The sequence below is a fragment of the Dipodomys ordii genome, unplaced genomic scaffold (genome assembly GCF_000151885.1).
Source record: "Dipodomys ordii isolate 6190 unplaced genomic scaffold, Dord_2.0 Scaffold39, whole genome shotgun sequence".
Taxonomy (NCBI): Eukaryota; Metazoa; Chordata; class Mammalia; order Rodentia; family Heteromyidae; genus Dipodomys; species Dipodomys ordii.
Window position 1 is genome coordinate 6,396,601 of NW_012267255.1, and position 5,937 is coordinate 6,402,537.

Here is a 5,937-nt window from a genome sequence, read left to right on the forward strand (position 1 = left end):
CGGTTTTCTGGTGGTTTATTGGAGATAGGAGTCTCACGGTCTCTCCTGCCCGGGCTGGCTTTGAACCGCGATCCTCAGATCTCAGCCTCCTGAGTAGCTATGATTACAGGCATGAGCCACCAGCGCCCGGCTCATATATACATTTATATCTATATTGTGTCAACAGATATTTGACATCTCCATTTAGATGATCAGTAAACTTCTCAAACTTAATATGAAATGGGATTTTTTTCCCCTTTTCCAGAAAAGCTGTGGCTGTGATTTTTCCAGTTTCAGACAATGATAAATCTATCTTAAAGGTCAGATGCTTTAGAGTCAAACTTGATTCTATTCTTTGTGAATATGCTGGTCCTCAGGGCCTGGTATCTGTCCCTGAGAACCCTTGTTCAAGGCTACTGCTCTACCACTTGAACAACAGCTCCACTTCTACCTTTTGTGGTACTTAATTGGAGATAAGACTCTCTCAGACTTTCTGCCTAGGCTGATTTCAAACCTTGATCCTCAGATCTCATCCTCCTTAATAATTAAGATTATAAGCATGAACCACCACCAGCTGGCTCATACTTGTATTATTTTTTGTATACTTGTGTCTTCTTATAAACTCCACTTCCAATATATTGACTGTAGTTTCAGCATACAAAATAATGACTACTTCATATCATATCTACTGTAGTCCACTGGTCTGAATCATTATTTCATATTTTTTATTCCAAAGCTTCATAGTAGTTTCTCTTTTCTGCCTTTTATAGTCTTTTCTTACAAGAGATATTTTGGTTCACATGTACATATGTGAAAGCTATATAGACATATTCGTGTATGCATATATATACCATGTACATTATTATGTATATCTATGTGCATAGAACACAAATCTAACTAAGGGACTGGACTCAGGAAGGGGAAGGCAAAAGGAAACAGGAAGATAGAAGACAAATAGTTGTTAGATATACACAACCATATATGAAAAACTGCAGAAAGACCCTCAATTAAAGCTATTGATCATTGGGAAGAAGGGAGAGAAGGAATGTGACAGGTTTTGTTGAGGGGATGGATTTACTAGCAAGAGGGGTTGACTTACTAGGGTGAAAGAGGATGAATTATCATTTAAATAGATGATCAGTATATGAAAATAAAACAAACCTGTTGAAATAGTCTTAGGAAGGAAGAGTAGATAAGAGAATATAAAGGGGAGATTGATTGGATTGCATTATACACATTCATGGAAATGTCCCAATGAACTCTCCTCTTGTATGATATATACTAATAAAAACATTTAAAAATAGTAATAATGTTAGAAAAATCTTTATATTTGGAAGATGCATGTTAAAGTATTTAAGGTTATGTTATCATAACATGTGATTTACTTTGAATGTTCCACCAAGAAAGAGAAAGTAAACATGACAAATTGTCAACTTCTGAATTTAAACTGTAGATATTGGGCATTCATAGTATTTTTATTTGCATACATAAATATATAGATATATAGAGAGAATTTTCCATATAAAACAGAAATGTAAAATTTTTGTCATACTTTTATTAAAGCCCTGCACTTGCTTCCAGTCATATAAGATGAAAACTTTATTATGACCTGGAGGCCCTACCTAATTTGTTCTCCCTTTTTCTCCTTTTTCTTGGCTTTATCTCCTACTATTCTCTCCTTAACTTGTTCTGCTGGTCATACTGGCATGTATCCACATAAGGCTGTTCTTTAGCTTTTCACGGACTCTTTCTCTCTAGTCCTCACTTAGCTTACTTTAATCTTTTAAGTCTTTACTCAGAATTTACCTCTTTTCTGAAACCAAGGCAACTATTCAATTTAAAATTGAAAACTTCTCCATTCCTCCTCCATCCTGTATCATCTCAATTTTTCTTACTTTTTTTTAAGGAAGCTGCTAGTCCTGGGGTTTGAACTTATGGCCTGGGTCCTATCTCTGAGCTTTTCAGCTCAAGGCTAGTGCTGTAACACTTGAGCCACAGCTTTATTTACAGCTTTTTTTATGGTTAGTTAAAGAGTCTTAATTGACTTTCCTGCCCCAGATTGGCTTTGAATTGTGATCCTTAGATCTCAGCCTCCTGTGTAGCTAGAATTAGAGGTGTAAGCTACTTATGCTCAACTTCTTACTCTGTTTGTAATCTTTTTTCAAGTGATTACCATGTTCACCACTTTCTAATATGCTATCTAACTTGTTAGTGTTTTTTATACTTACTGGTTTTTGTCTATAACCCTCATGAGGTTAGCAATAGTCTGAGGCAAATTGAGGTGCTTAATGTTGGTATAAAATTAAAGTGGGCATCAAAAATTCAGCAAATAATCAAGAAAATATTTTATGTAACACTTTTATGAATACATATATGACAGAAAATCCATAATAATATCAATATTTTAAGTAGAAACAATTCAACAGTGCCTTGTTTAGCCATTTTGACACCTAAAAGAAAAATGTGTGTGTATCTGTGTATATACATTTATGTTTAACATAGTATATGTAGTGTTAATGAAAATATTACTCATGACTTTTTCATTACCTTTTAATATATTGTACATTGTTTTGACAGAAATATTATTCATGAGTTTTTCTTCCATTAAAGTCAAGAATATAAGATTAAATTAGAGGTTGAATATTTAATAGAATAGAAAATTTTAGTTTCAAATTTAAGGTTGAATAGTTAATACAATATTCAACCTTAAATTTGAAACTAAAATTTTCAGTATTTTCTTACTATCTTACTACTTTGAAATGAAACATTGAAAATACAAACTTTCAGAAACATGTGTACAATGTTTAGTTCAAGAAATATTTCCCTAAGTAATGTACTAATACACTTACATAAAGTCACATTTCTTTTTCTTTCTTCCTTTTGGAGGTACTGGGTTTATTTTAGACCCTTTACTATTTGAGACATGCCTCAACCCTCAAATTTGTTAATATGATTTACTTAATAGTAAAGAACGAATCTTTTAAGTGTTCTGTTATTCAAAATGTAGCATATGGCAAGTATTCAATTTACTGGTTAATATTTTATCATCAAAGTAATTTACTTGGCATAAAACAAGCAAAACTAGCTTTATCTCATAAAATTACTAATTCTAATAATAGTGGGTCCTATTGAATCTTCTTAAGTTTTCTCAGATATTTAATGTTTCACTTACAGTATAATCATTTAATTCTTTCTAGTTTTAAGGACAGTGAATATCAGTCTTCCTCAAACTAACTAAAAGATGAGGTTTGATTTGCCATAATTATTTCTGTCATGACCACCTAAATAAATAGGAGTATACAGTTATTACAAAACATTAAATAAAAGTAGGTGTTTTTTTTTTAAAAAAAAAAAAGACAATATATGCTAGCAGACGTGCCCTATTAACAACAATAAGTGCTTCCTGAAATTCTGGGGCACAAACAGTCTTCCCAAACAGTTTTGCAATTGCTGGGAGCCTGCATCACTCACAACTCTAGTGGAGAGACACTATACAAAGGGTAGGATTCCACAAAACCATGCAAATGGAATTAAGAATGCTGAGGGGGAGGGGGAAGAAGGTTGGTAAGAAGAAAACTGGCTTTTTCCGTGTAGTATTTCTACTAGAGGCTACAGAAAAAACACCACTTGTCAAAGGTGTGGGATGATGTAGGATCCACACTTTATCTATGTCATGATTTCCAAGAGAACTGTACCCAAGTGCCCAAAACTAACAACAGATTTGGAGGGCTTCATTTTCTTTTTTTGTTTGTTTAAGGGGAGGCATATGATTCCTATTTAGTTCAATTGTGTTTAGTAAATTTAAATTTCTATTGGACATTTTATTTCATTGTAGAAATATTTTAACTAATGTTCTTTTCATTTAGTTGGTGGAACTTCATGTTTTTTATGTCCCTGAAGGATCATGGAACTATAACTTAAATACTGTTTCACTAGAGGTTATTAATGAATTTGTTTCTGCTGGATTTATAAGGTAAATATTTTGTGGCCATGTAATGATACCTAATGTTTGTTTTTTTCTGAAAAGAAGTATGTTATCTGGCAATTATAAATAAAAATTTTCAAAAATTATTAAAAGTATAAGTGAAAAATATTTTTCCATGTGATAGATCCATACTTAATTTAATACATACTAGAAGTAAATAGCATTATGTAACAGTTAAGCCAAACATTGTGGTAGGAACAGTTGTCACTTAGCTATAATACCATCACCTAGAAAATAGTGAATAGCTTAGCTGTATATTACTAATTTTATACACTAAAGGATTGTAGAGAAGTTAGCCGGACATAGTGGTGCACTCCCAGCACTAGGGAAACTGAGAGGCAGGAAGATCATGAGTTTGAGGCCAGCCTCAGCCACATAGTGAGGCTCCAACTGGAAAAAAAAAAGGAATTTAGAGAAAAATTTGTTATTCAAAACTTGTTTGAGAACTAAAACATATACATATGTGTGTTGTTTGTATTTATTCGTATGCATGCATTTTGATATTCACAGAAACACACAGAACTTCACATAGTTGACCATCTGTTATTTCTTTTACTAGAAATTCAATCCACTGAACTTAATATCAATCCATAAATAATGAGATCAGGATTTTGGAGAAAACAAATGAAGGTTTATTAATTTTGCCAGGCCAAAATGAGGACTGCTTGAGCTATAATCTCAGAATGAGGTATAGTCCTAAAAGGAGAAGATGATTTAAAAAAAAAAAAAGGCCCAGGAGCCTGGGCTTCCTGATATATGCACTGGGGCATGGCTTTGGGCCAGATAATAGCCTTCCCATGTGCTGGTGTTGATCTTCAGATTTGTATTCCTTGCTGTGCCAATTGTCTTTCACTACTGTCATCAGCAAGGTAAAGAGAGGAACACGGTAGCCCTGCCTGGATCTGTTCTTTCACATGAGAGGTAGTCGGAGAGGGAATGGAAGAGATCAGAGAGCAACGAAGAGAAGGAGAAATGTCTTTTAAAGACTTGTATATTGAGTTAAAATATATTTGTAAGCATATTTTTGACTATTTGGTTGATTTCTGTATTACCATCCCTTGGAATAAGGTTTAACGCATGATAGATGCTTGATAAATGTTTGTTGTTTCAACATTGGTTCAATGAACAAATTCTCTCATATTTTCCAGAAGATCCTAGACAAACAAGAGCCTAGAAAAAAAAATCAGAAATGATGGCTCTACCTTTTAGACACTGAGGAATGTTCCTAGTGAGCAAAAGGATGCTTTGCAGCATTTGATCATTAAAGATATTCTTAGGACTAGCTTCTGCTAAACATCCATAATAAATGTCTATGGCTAACTAATTATTTTTGTATAATTTTTATTGTAAAAATACTGTACAGAGGGGTTAATGGTTTCTCTTATTTGCAATAACTAGTACATGTGTACGACAAGAGAGCAGGTCAAAAGCTATGTACATATGACCATTTAAGATGATGTTAAGCGAAATGAACCCCAAGATAGGGACACAAATATTTTTTTTCTTTCTTGCTATAGTTTCTAACATATTCATAATGTACCCTGTAATTTTTTTGTTTCTTTGTATGTTCCTCCCCCACGGTGTAACCCCTGCTTTCAATGTATTTGATGTCGGTGCACTGCATCTTGTATATACACTTCTGTAATTCAGGGAGGGCTAACTTATTATTGAATACTGCTATAACAAAGCAGTACTCATATGCTATGAACAGCATATAAATTCCATGACAAAATTTTGTTCTAATTGAAAAACTTGGAGGTAATTTAGCAAAGAAATCATTTTCCTTTTCAGTATAAAAAGGTCTTTCATAAGCAGTATGCATTTGTATAATTTTTGTGGAACTGGGGTTTGAATATAAAGCCTTCAGCTTGTTGGGCAAGTGCTCTGTCACTTGAGCCATGCCTCTAGCTTATTTGTATCATCTAAGTAGACTTTTAAGTCACTTATTTGAAAAGTAGTTACTGCAGATCTCG